The 13,202-nt window shown below is 44.5% G+C and overlaps 1 long non-coding RNA gene across 1 annotated transcript in view; it reads left to right on the top strand.

The window, feature by feature from the left end:
- The window catches only part of LOC110742048, a 51,403-nt gene that overhangs the window by 17,212 nt on the left and 20,989 nt on the right, over positions 1–13,202 (top strand). Inside the window, exon 2 of the long non-coding RNA XR_002519283.2 lies at positions 9,276–9,359. This is a non-coding gene — a long non-coding RNA (uncharacterized LOC110742048). The remainder of the gene's footprint in view (positions 1–9,275; positions 9,360–13,202) is intronic.

The following is a 13,202-nucleotide window of genomic DNA, read 5'->3' as shown; positions in this document are numbered from 1 at the left end:
TTGTGGCTGTTGTAAATGGGGTTGTGTTCTTAATTTGATTCTCAGCTGGATGTCATTGGTGTATAGAAATGCTACTGATTTTTGTACATTAATTTTGTATCCTTAAACCTTGGTGAAATAATTTATTAGCTCTAGTAGCCTTTTGGCAGAGTCTTTAGGGTTTTCTAAGTATAGAATCAAATTGACAGCAAATAAAAATAGTTTTATTGCTTCTTTTCCTACTTGGATGCCTTTTATTTCTTTCTCTTGCCTGATTGCTCTGGCTAGGACTTCTAGGAGTGGTGAGAGTGGGCATCCTTGTCTCTTCCAGCTCTCAAGGGGAATGGTTCCAAGTTTTGCCCATTTAGTATGATGTTGGGATGACTTTGTTATGGATGGCTCTTGTTATTTTGAGGCATTCTCCTTCAATGCCTAGTCTGCTGAGGGTTTTTATCATGAAGGGATGTTGGATTTTATTAAATACATTTTCTGCATCTATTGAGAAGACAATTTGCTTTTCTAAGAGTGATGTGATGCTGGCAATCCCAGGTGATGATGATATCATACAGAGATCACATTTTCAGATGCACTGCTCTCTAAAGCACACTTAACATTATCCCCAAATCTTTTTTTCTCCCAGTAATATTTTATGAGGACATAATAATATATTGAAACACAGAGGATATTGCAGTGAATAAGGAGATACAATCCCTGACTTCATGGAACTTAAATCCTAAAAAAGGTCCAGACAACAAACAAGAAAACAATTAAATAACTGAAATGAAAATTACAGATCATTTAAAGTTTTTATGAAAAGTATATTAATATATATTGAGTGGCAATACAGTGGGTGGCTAGGAAATACCATTGTAGATCAAGTGGTCAGGGATGAGCTCTAAGACGGAATTGCATTGAGCAAAGACCTCATGAGTGAGTTGGTGAGTACAGCAAAGGACAGGAGGGATAGATTCAGGGCAGAAGAAAAGGCAAACTTAAGTGCCCAGATTCATGGTGGACTCACCACACTCCCAGTAGGATGAAGGGTCCAGGGGATAGATTTCCCTCTCCATCTCCTAGATCCACACTCTACTGGCTCTGTGATTTGGAGAATGGAACTTTTTTTTCCCCTCTTGGCTTGTTTATTCATCAAGCTTTCCTTACAGGATTCTTTGGAAGATTAAAATTCCATCAAGAACTTAATTCATACTTTATGCATACAAAAGTTACACTTGCTTGCTGATACCAATTTCTCTACAGGGGAAAGAAAGCAGAACTTGCCAACAGTGAGTGAGCCATCCCTCTTAACTGAACCTCATAATGGAGACATAAGAAGGATGAGATGTTTTCTCTGCCATCAGAAAATCCCCAGCCACACAGAAAGGAAAACAGCAGGACGAAAGAGAGAAGACTCAAGAGACAAAGAGAGCAATGATAGTTGCATGGGTTTGAACTGGAGAGTAGAAAACAGGGGATATCCCAAGGACAGGAGCAGTTCAGGAAGGATCTTTAAACAGGCAGAACTTCAGCCAGGACTTAAATGAAGAGTTTAAGTCCTTAAATGAAGGGCTATAATAAGAGGATACAGGCAAGGGGACCCTATAATTTTGCCTACATGTTTTATTGAAGAGTTAGATGCATGAATCTGAAGATGACAGTACCAGACAAATGTCAAACACCTTCCAGAGTTTATGGACCTCATCAGTTAGGCCAAATATTTTCACTTCTCATCTCTGTCCTTGACTTCTGCTATGAACTGAATTGTGTTCCCTCCAAATTCTTATGTTCAAGCCTCAACCCCCGATGTGACTATATTTCAAGACAAGACTTTTAGGAGGTTATTAAGATTAAATGAGGTCATAAGAATAGGGCATCATGTCCGTATAACAAGAGGAAGAGACACCAGAGCTCTCTCTTTCTCTGTATTTGTAACTTGCGCTATATTGGCACAAATACAGTGTGAAGGCAGGCATCTCCAAGCCTGGAAGAGAGCCCTTTGCCAGAAGCCGAACCCTGCCATGCCTTGATCTTGGACTTTCCAGTTCCCAGAACAGTGAGAAAATACATTTCTATTGTTTAAGCCCCCTAGTCTATAGTATTTGTTGTGGAGCCCCAATCTAAGACACTTTCCAGGAAGCATAAAGCCAAAATTAATTCCCATTTAGAGTAAATATAATGGCCCAAGTTTTATAAATAATGACTTTCATCTTTCATCCACAAACTTAATGGTACAATATTAACTATTTTTTAACATTATCTTTAAGTAGGAAGTTCTTTGTCTTATTTCTCACCAGATCTAGATTTGAAAGTTCCACGCTTCTGGCTTTGAAAGAATAATTCTTCAAGTAACTAAGCATTCATTACCTCATATAAAATGGAGATTCTAAAAAATGGCTATTTTTGATCTTGTTGTATCACATTAGAAAAAAATGATAAGTGGAAGTGAAGAAATTAGCTCTTAGCATATGGTAAGTGTTCCATAAGTGCTGGTTTCCTCTCCTCCTGCACTATGTGGGTTACCCCGGACTGGACAACACAGCTATCTTATGTATGATTGGAAAATGACATTCCCACCTGAAAGACCTCACTGAGGTTCAAACTCTGGCTCCCTCCCATCCCTGACCCCAGTTAGATATTGCATAAATGATCCCCAGCCCACACACATTTTTTACCCTAGCTGGCCTCTAGGTAAATAACAGAGGCCATTGTCTTCTATTAGGCTCATTAGAAATGTCATATCATCCAAGCCCCTATAGTTGCACAACTATAAACAAAATAGCCTTACCAGGGGAATCTGTGGCTCTGTCTTTATGGGTCCTGAAACTGATGAGTGAATTGTCAGTGCTTGTGAGCCCTGCCACCTTGTGTCAGGGTAATCCTCCTCTTCCTGATTTGGATGTTCCTGGTATTTATAATGTTTGGAATGTCAAAGAATATTCCACAACCCCACTTCTCTTCTTTTATCTTTAACTCTCTGTGATCCCAAAAGGGACCCCTTCAGCCAACAGCTGTTCATAAGTGAGTAATGAAAAAAAACGTGTTTAGAGTACTCTTTTAAAAGCTTAAGAGAACGGCAAGGCAGCCATGAAGCTGGGGTTGTTCTTGAAAGCCTGGCCAGTTAGCTCAGTGTATAGCAGTGAGGGTTATTGCAATCCAATTCAATGAGGATGTGTGAGTATGCGGAGCCCACCCCTCTCATGCCCAAGCTCCATCTGCAGCCCCCAGACTGATCAGGTTGACCTCACATGTAGAAGCTAGTGCACTTCTGAGAAGCTGAGTGACAGCAAGGGTGCCGATGCCAAATCAATACCCAGGATCTGATCTGAGAACCTTCACTGGGCTAAAATTTTTGAAACGTCTGTACCCAGCTCTCATGGTACCTACTTTTGAATATCTGTTCCTAGGTCTGACTTGAGGAGCTGGGTCTGTTTCAGGGCTAGCTCTGAATCGGAGCTGTGGGTTTCTGGTGTATCCGGCAGTTGACATCTGTGTCTGGTCACTGTAGGTGCCAGATACAATCTTCTTATGCTCCTCTATGCCCTAGTGCAGCTGATACTTTTGGTACTTGTGTCACATCCTCCTGACCTGCCTCTGATTTCAGCCACAGCTGTGGTGGACAGATCTATTTACTCTGAGAACCTCCACCTTAATTAAAGCACAGGCCAGAGGGTCCAGGTGGATACTGAGAATATCTTATCCCAGCCCCAGCTGTGTGGCTATAGATACAGAGACAGCGATAGAGATCTTAAAGTGGGGTTTATGGACGAGCATCATAGGTTTTACCTGAGAGACCTCAGGTCCAATACCAGACCTACTGGATCATATTCTGCATTGTACAAAGAGCCCCAGAGTCTTTACATGCACACAAAAATTTGAGAAATACTGGTCTGGATTATTTTATGTCTCTGGAAAGAGTCTGACTCATCAAGCCTCTCCCCACTCATCCTTCATTCTGGATAATGATGGTGGCCCTAATATGAAATGGAGTAGACAAGATTCTTTTTTTTGAAATGAAAGGGAGAAACTGCCTCATGCTGTTCCCATGTTGTATTTCATTGTCAAACATCAAGAATCATTCAATTAATTAACTTGGAAAACAAAGTTACTTTAAATTATTGAATGCAGGTTCATTCTGGTGCTTAAACACCAGCAGTGCCAGAAAGAATAATTTCCTGAAAGCTTCCTATTGCCACAGAAAGGAAGTCATTCTTGAGGAAAAAATAACAGCTCTAATATAATCGCTTTTCATTTGCACTCATGCAGGAAGTTGCCAAATGTTTGCACTCACTCATTTGATCAAAAAGTTGCTTTCTTGCTACAATTAAAATGTATGATGGCTGCTCCGTTAGCCACTTCATGACACTGGTCCAGATATTGAGAATTTTCCAGCTAAACCTCTCTGTTATGAGTAGACTTTAGGCTGTTGAAGCGGGCATAGGCATTATGCATGAATCTGGACCAAACCCTTTATTTTACAAGAAATACACACAGTGTGTAGGCAGACACACACACACACCCAGAGGCTTCAAGGTGCTTCAAGGAATTGCTCCACTGGAATTCTATTACAAACCCTTCAATTCTGAATACAAGGCCCTTTCTGTGTTTGTGAAAAATGTGTGAACGTTTCTTTGATCAAAAGAAAAATCAACAGCTAAGAAAAAACAGTTCATTCGATCCTTATCTATCTGCCTATCTATCAGTGACTGTTTGAAACCAAAGAATATTCATTTGAGCAAATTCAGATATCCTCAGTATATGACTTTTATCTATTGTAATAATTGTCCATGCAAGTTCTGTAAACAATGGCTAACATCTGTCTCTCTACGCCATGGCATTAGGGATTATTCATTCCCTTGAGGTTGGGCTAGTTTTGTTCTTTTGGATTACCTGTAATTATATTCCAAAGATAGTTTGCTAGGCATAATTTATTATCTTTTCTCTGTAAATAAACATGACTTCTGAGCCCTCAGTGACTTCTAGTTGCTGCCTGCATTTACATATTTTGGGTGCAGCAAAAGGGGACGTTCTAGTTTGGTTCTCAGAAGCCCCAGCAATCACCCTACAGGCCTCTGGCTCTGATTTACTCCAGCTCTTAGAAATCATCCTTTTACAAGGTAGGTTTACAGGAAACGACCTATTGCCAAGTTCACCAAGTTATAAGGGAGGAAATGCATAGGGTCACTCAGAGGCAAACCCCACAAATTAAAAGAGGGGAGAAGTCACATCTCCTAATACAAGTGATACTTCTTGTATTGGTCTGTTATCACACTGCTATAAAGAACTACCTGAGACTGAGTAACTTATGAAGAAAAGAGGTTTGATTGACTCACAGTTCTGTAGGCTTAACAGGAAGCATGACTGGGGGGGGCTTCAGGAAACTTACAATCATGGAAAAGGTGAAAGGAAAGCAAGCACTTTTTTTCACATGGTGACAGGAGAGAAACAGAGTGAAGAAGAACACGCTACATGCTTTTAAACAGCCAGATCTCGTGAGAATTCTATCATGAGCCAGCACTTGAAGGATGGTGCTAAACCATTAGAAAGCACCCCCATGATCCAATCAGCTCCCATCAGGTCTCTCCCCCAACACATGGGGATTACAATTTGACATGAGATTTGGGTGGGGACATGGAGCCAAACCATATCACCTCCTTATCTCAACCAAAATACTTCTTTACAGTACATGCATTGCCAATTCTGACCACCATCACAACCCCATAATACGGGCAAGTCTGACACATTGAACTCCATTTTATGGAAAAACAAACAAAAACAGTAAAAGTTTGAGACTCTGAGAGTTAGAGAGAGAGAGAGAGAGAGAGAGAGAGGAAGAGAGGACTTGCCTGCCCATGGGGTCACCCTTTCAGTGTCTGCTGAGAGCTCTGGTCTGAATGATTCTATGGCTGAGAAAAATGTCTGATCCCAAGAAGCACATCAAGCCCCCATCTGCTCACACCCCATTCCAGATCTTTCCAGACTGACTGTGCTGAAGAACTGAAATGGTGTGTATATGCAAATGGACCTGAAAGGCAGTGGTTCTTCAATAAATGGCATTTCTTATGATACAGTCACCATGTGTGGAACATGATTATTTATAGCACTAAACTCTGTCTTCTCAGCTGCAGGTTTCTTGTTCTCCTTTTAAAATCACATACGTGCAGCTTATTTGACCACTAATACATTGTGATAGCTCAGAGCAAGTCCTCACAAATGGAAATTGCTCTTTAATTATTCAGAAATATAACAAAACCCATCATCAATCTCCAGGTCGGAGATACCCTGGGACCCCAGCAGCAGCCCTGGCATTTACTCTCAAGCCGCAGTCACTTGGACGAGAATCGTGGCAGATCCTCAGGTCCCCACCGCAGCTGACCCAGGACTAAACCCACCCCTCCGGGATCTGTCTCTCTGTCTGTTGCATGCTTGGAAGACAGGGGTTTTCTATCAGTGCTGGCTATTAGTCCAGGGAACCCCCCAACAAATACACATTCACATACTCACATCCATAAGATAAATCAATCCATCTGCTTAAGAATCAGACTAAGAAGGAAGGGCCCTTAAGCTACTATTCCAAACACCACCACATAATCACAAAAGAAAAACCTGGTGAGATAAAAGGTGAGATCTGTTTGTCTCACTACTTCCAATGAATCATGAACTCTAATTTGTAATGATGGCTGGAGCTGCTGTGCCTCTCCTTACTCTGTCCTTTACTCCCTTTGTTTTGGTCTCTGCTAAGCCCTGTACTGCGCAGTAGGGTGATTGAGATGAGCATCACTGGCCCCTTCTCAGGAAGAGAGACAAACTGCACACAACCTCCCTTGCATAGGCACTAAAAATACCAGGTGGAGATAGCCCCACTCACCGGGTGCTGGGTACCATGCCAAGCTCATAGATCATTCATGTGCCTCACCCAGCCAAGACCTCACCCCAACCTATGAGGCAGGCTCTACTGTCATCTCCATTTTGCAAATGAAGAAATCGAGGTTTGAAGATGTTCATGGGCTTTGCTTAAGTGTAGCCAGAGTCGTCCATGCTCTGGCCATCCTACCATATAGAGGTAACCACAGAGTGTTACAGGGACATGGAGGAGGGCCTCAAGCTGAGATGGATAGAGGTGAAGTAGAGTCTGAGTAGGCTCCCTGCAAAAGGTAATAAATACCTGAGATCAGTGGCTGAAAAATGAGCAGGAATTAGGCAAGGAAAGGAGGGTGCAGATAGCACTGCAGCAGAGAGAGCACAGCACAGGCAAAGGCATGGTAAGGAGAGCAGAGGGAGATCCCAGGTCAGTCCTCAGGCTGCACACCAGTCATCCCCGAGGGAGGGAGAGGGAATGTGGAAGAAAGGGAGGAGGGGAGTGAGAGAGGGTAGAGCAGTCTCAGGAAGGGGCTTACTCAGCCATAGAAGGCAGTGGTGTGGTGATGGCAGGTGAGGGAAACTAAGTCCCATAGGAGAGAAATGTGGGGCCATTTCCAGTATTCTGATGTAATAGGACCAAACCTCCCTTCTAGATGCACACCCTAAGCAAGTAGTCACAGAGGGCTGGAGATCCAAGTAGAGCCACGCGGGCTTAGGAAAGGCAGTCAGATAGATGGGGGTGGGGGGTGCAGAACATGGTTTTGAGGGGCACTTCCAGGGTGGAAGAATATTTTTGTTCCAGTTTTCAAGGAGCTGAAGGGCTCATGAGAAACAGCTCACGGAGGCATATGGAGCAAGAGATGGAGGCTTTTTTTGCAGACCCAGGCTACTCTGGGGCCTGGTGGTCACAAGGACATTGGGTGACCAGAATTCTGAATAGGAGAGAGGCTCTGAGACCAGCTCCAGCAGTCCTGGGCAGAGCCTACAGTTGCTTCTGGGGCTCAGCCCAGTGCACACTCAGAGTCCAAGGCTCTGTTTAAGTCTCTGCTAAGCCCTATATTGGGCAGTAGGTAATTGAGTCGAGCGCCCCTTCTCAGAAAGAGAGACAAACTGCACACAAATTCCCTTGCATAGACACTAAAGAGAAACACCCAGATACCCTTTTCTCTGGGTCAGTGAAAGACAAGAGGGCCCAGATCAGATACTGCTCAGATGCTTTCTCTAAGTGGAACCTCTCTGCACAAGATGCCTGTAATGCCCTCTAAGTGAGCATGAAAGAAGGAGCTGACAGTTCTGGGTCACTGGCACCATCCGCAGACATAGATACAGGCAGTGTGTGACATGGGAGGTCTGGAGGAGGAGGTGAGGTTCTGGGGAGGGCTGGGGAAGGGGGATTCTCCCCATGAGGGTCATTCCCTCAGGGATGCGGTAAAGATGGTGGAAGTAGCAGAAGGTCATGGAGAGGGAGATGGGGTGCAGCCTCCTCTTCACCTGGGAAGTCTCCGGTAAGAGAGCCAGGGAGCCCAGTGTGCACCTGAGATGGGCCTGTTCTTGAGGGAATAGGACCATATTACAAAACAAGAACCAGGAAAGGGCTGAGGACATAGGACAGGGCTCAGAGGCACAGCAGCAGCCCCGTCACCCCAAGCCATTCTGAGCAAAATATGGACGACTGCAGAAACCGGAGTGTAGAGTAGACAGATTTCATTTTCCACTAACCACTGAGTGCATTATTTCTTTAAGGCCAGAGCTCACTGTTCCTGGAGTGAACCTCTGAGACCCAGCCCTCTCCCTGCTCCTAGAATGGGGGCCCCAATCTCATGCCTTCTCTATTGATCTCTCCAGCTTTGATGGCACCCGTCACGAGCTCTGACAACACTAAGCCTGTGAAGCCCACCTCCCTGCTGGAGAGCAAGGTGTTCTCTGCACCCCAATGTCCTGGAACTGTTCTGGTCTAGGAACCATGATGGACAGTAATGCCAAGGTGCATCTGAAGCCATGATGACACTGTCTCAAATCCCCTGGCGCTAACCCCCTCTGTGTATGGATACTGGCTGGATATAGCCACTCTCTCCCATGGACAGCATATGTTCTGCCCTGGGACCCAAATCTGGGACCCAGTCACACCCAGGCCCTTGTCCCAACTAAGCTTCTTTTCCTCCCTCTCCCCACCAGGCTCTGCAGTGTCACACAGGTGTGGATGGCCCACATCTGTCCTCCTTCCCTCTCTAGCACATGGTTCTAGCATGGGGTATGCCATCGTCCTGTCCAGATGTGCCACTCATAGGCAGAAGCTTGCATCTTCTGGGTCCTTCTCCTCATCACTGATAGAAACATTGACCTGGCAGGGCTGACAGAGGTCAGATTCACATTCCGTGAGACCATTTTTAGAGACCACCTCCATCTCTCACCCTGGGACTTCTCTCCACTTCTCTCCATAGGAAGACAATTCATGAGACACTGCTCCACAAAGCTTGTTGGGGAGAGAAGCAGCAAACAGATTCAGGAGGCAGAAGAGTAGAGTGGTAAGTGCCCCCCACTTCAGAGTGAAACAGCTGACGAGTCAGAATTCTGCCTCTAATGTTTACTGTTGTGAGACTCTAACAGGTTTTGTAGGGAAGATAATAACTCCATGAGAGCTGTAGAAATAGATATGGTGTTATCATGGTACAGGATGACCTGTGTGCAGCCAGTTATGAGCACTGTGTAGACTGGCGCCCCTTTAATCCTTGCATCATGCCTGGGAACTAGTAAGTATTCCCATCTCACAGATGCAGGAGTCAGACTCAGAGAATGGAGCCCTGAGCACAATCATGCAATACTACATGATTCAATAATGCATGACTTAGTTCCGGGGCCAGCATTTGGACCTTGGTCTGGACGGCTCCAAAGCCCACCCTCTTTCTCTTCTGTCTCCAGGCCACAGTGCCCTCCCTCCTTGCCTGCTTCTCTCACCCATGTTGGGAGGAAATGGCAAGTATAATTCCTGAATCTTGAGCTGGGAAAGTCAGGCCAAGAAGTGCAGCAAATATAGTACACATGACATATCTGGTGGGAAGCTAAAAAATGTCAAGTTTTGAAACCATGAATTATTTTCCTTCTGTTTCCTCAAATCAGCACAAGCCCATCTGCGTGTGGTTTTCCTCAGGCAATATGCCGAGAACAAGTTCCATCCAGGTCTGCCCCACTCCCTTAAGCCTTCCATAACATTGTCTGAAGAAGCATAGAAATCACTAGAGTTAGAGCAATGGCGAGTGCTTTTGGGGTAAATTTTGTAAGCCCTGGGAAGAGCTTGAAACCCTCTTCTAAATACCCTAGGCTGACTGCAGATATCTCTGCTTCATTTAATAAGAAAATATACCTTCATTTCTCAATCAGAAAAAGATGGAGGCTGTTAAGATATTAGGACAATGTGCTCTAAACTTCTTACTAAGGCGTGAGTGACTGATGTTAGAAAGAAGATCAGGAGAATGTATGTTCAGCACCTTACATACATTCTCCCGTTAATCTTCATAGTAACTAACCACGCAGAATGTGTGCCATTATTACCACCAAGTGGGTTATTTTTTCAAGGCCAGAGCTCACTATGCCTGGAGTGAGCCTTCAAGGCCTAGTCCCCCTCCTTCCTCCTACAGAGGGGACCCCAATTTCATGCTTTCTCTATTGATCCCTCCAGCTTCAATGGGGCCCATCATGAACTCTGATAATACTAAGCCTGGCCAATTCCACCTTCCCCAGGACAGCAAGACGCTGTCTGCTCCTCTATACTCCAGAACCTGTGCTGGTCCATTCTACAGGTGAGGCTCAGCCAGGTAGAATGCTCCCAGGGAAGCAGGCAGCCCATGAGTAACTGATATGTGGGTACAAAACCTCGGACCCCCTGCTTCATGCTGGAGCAACTCTGTGGCATCCTTTCTAGTATAGAGCTCCCTGTGAGATCAGATTAACACAAGTCTCCAACTGAGAGAACATCTTGCCTTAGTTTATTTTCTTTTGCTGTGTTCTACTCCCTTTAGTCTCTCTCTCTCTCTCTCTTTTTAAGAAAAAAAAAAAAAAAAGCCGAGTGCGGTGGCTCATGCCTGTAATCCCAGCACTTTGGGAGGCCGAGGTGGGCGGATCACCTGAGGTCGGAAATTCAAGACCAACCTGACCAACATGGAGAAACCCTGTCTCTACTAAAAATACAAAATGGGTGTAGTGGCACATGCCTGTAATCCCAGCTACTCGGGAGGCTGAGGCAGGAGAATCGTTTGAACCTGGGAGGTGGAGGTTGTGGTGAGCCAAGATCACGCCATCGCACTCCAGCCTGGGCAACAAGAGCAAAACTCCATTAAAAATAAATAAATAATAAAACGCTCTCCCAATAAATCACTTGCAAAGGAACCATCCCTGCCTCCAGCTCTGCTTTTAAAGAACCCATCCTAAGACATTGTCTAAGGAAGGAGGCGCAAATGCCACATGGGCAGAAATCATCCAGAGTGGGTACTAGAGTCCTTGCCTCCTGACAGTTCCCTAGAATGTTTTATAGGATCTCCAGGCAAGACCTCAAAGCTGTTTAAATGCAACAGAATCTTGAAGACATCTGGGCAACCCTTTCATTTTAGAGGTGGGTTGACCAACACCCAGTGAGGGGAAGCAACTTACCCAGATCACACAGAATTTAAACACAAATCTATTCCCACAAATAATACAGTCAGACCAAAGACAAGGCATGTCCCCTGCCTACCATGGAGTTTACATCACCAGCACCAGTCTAGAAGGGGGACTTTCTCTGTAGTGGAAGAAGGTAGGTGTTTGTGCTCAGATGTTTGAGAAAATCTGATGTGATTACTCTCCTGCTTAGAAACAGTTGCTCACAGAAAGAAAGCCACTCTCCGTGGCGCAGTGCTTAGGGACTTACACATGCTACTATTCTCCAGCCTTGGAACTTGACATCCAATGCTCCCCAAGGCACTGTGAATTCCATACACCCCTGATCTTTCCCAAAGCCCAAGCATGCTGTGCTGTTGCTGGTTCACACTGGTATACACGTAATGTTACCAAATAAATACAGTGCTCAGTTAAATATGGAATTTGAGACAAACAACAAGTACAGCTTAGTATAAGTGTGACCCAAAAACTGCATAGGACATGCTTATACTAAAATAGTGTTTGTGTGTTATCTAATCTGGCATGTTGTTTACTTCGGCTGCCTGAAATGCCCTGTTTTTTTGTTTGTTTTGTGTTTTTTGTTTGTTTGTTTTGTTTTTGTTTTTGTTTTTTTGAGATGCAGTCTCACTCTGTCATCAAGCTGGAGTGCAATGGCGTGATCTTGGTTCACTGCAACCTCCACCTCCTGGGTTCAAGTGATTCTCCTGCCTCAGCCTCCCAAGTAGCTGGGACCACAGGTGCATGCCACCACGCCCAGCTAATTTTTTGTATTTTTAGTAGAGATGGGGTTTCACTGTGTTAGCCAGCATAGTCTCGATCTCCTGACCTTGTGATCCACCCACCTCAGCCTCCCAAAGTGCTGGGATTACAAGCATGAGCCACCACGCCCTGAAATGCCTGTTCTACAGAGTCCGGGAAAACTCCTCCTCATCCTCAAAAACCAGATCAAATTGAAGCTTTTATGAACAGCCTTGCCTAATTTCTGAAATAGTCCCTCCCTGGTCAGGGCCAGAGTGCTCTGGGCTCTGCTCAGCTGAAACTGTTATGGTATTTTAATGTGTTTTCAGGAATGGATTCAATATTGGAATGCTGGGCTCCCCAGTATTCATTTGGGGAGTGAGAGGATTGTCTGAGCCTCCATTGACAAATGTGTTCATGTATGCATGAATTCATTCAATAAATGTGCACTCAACATCTTCTCTGTGCATAGCATGTATGAGGTGTAGGGTCCACACACATCAATAGAAAAAACCTGTGTGGTTCCTGTTCTGAGGGGGCTCTCAACCCAGGAGAGGGGAAGGTGTTGTACAAGTCAATAAATAAATAGATGATTTTAAAGTATTATCTGTGCTACAGGAGGAACAAACTAGGTGCTCCAATAAAGAATAATGGTGATGGAATAGTAGCAAGAATCATTCTAGAAGGCCTTTTAGGGTGGTAACATTTTTAACTAGGACCTGAGGGATAAGTAGCATCCAGTTGCATGAAGGAAGGGGGTTTTCAATAAGAAAGAGCAGTCTGTGAGAAGGCCCTGAGGCCAGAAAGAGCTTGTCATGTTTGAACTTCTTATAGGAACTGGGTAGTCAAGAAGCACAAGAAGTATGAGTTAAATATGGAGCCACAAGCAGGGGTCAGATCACGTAGGGTCTTATCAACTATATTTAGGAGGTTATTTGAAAAATAGCAGAAGGTTGTAAAGGATCTTAAGCAGAGAAATG

Source organism: Papio anubis, chromosome 18 (genome assembly GCF_008728515.1).
Source record: "Papio anubis isolate 15944 chromosome 18, Panubis1.0, whole genome shotgun sequence".
Classification (NCBI taxonomy): Eukaryota; Metazoa; Chordata; class Mammalia; order Primates; family Cercopithecidae; genus Papio; species Papio anubis.
The sequence above is the reverse complement of the archived record's forward strand: the minus strand, read 5'-3'. Positions and strand labels throughout refer to the sequence as shown.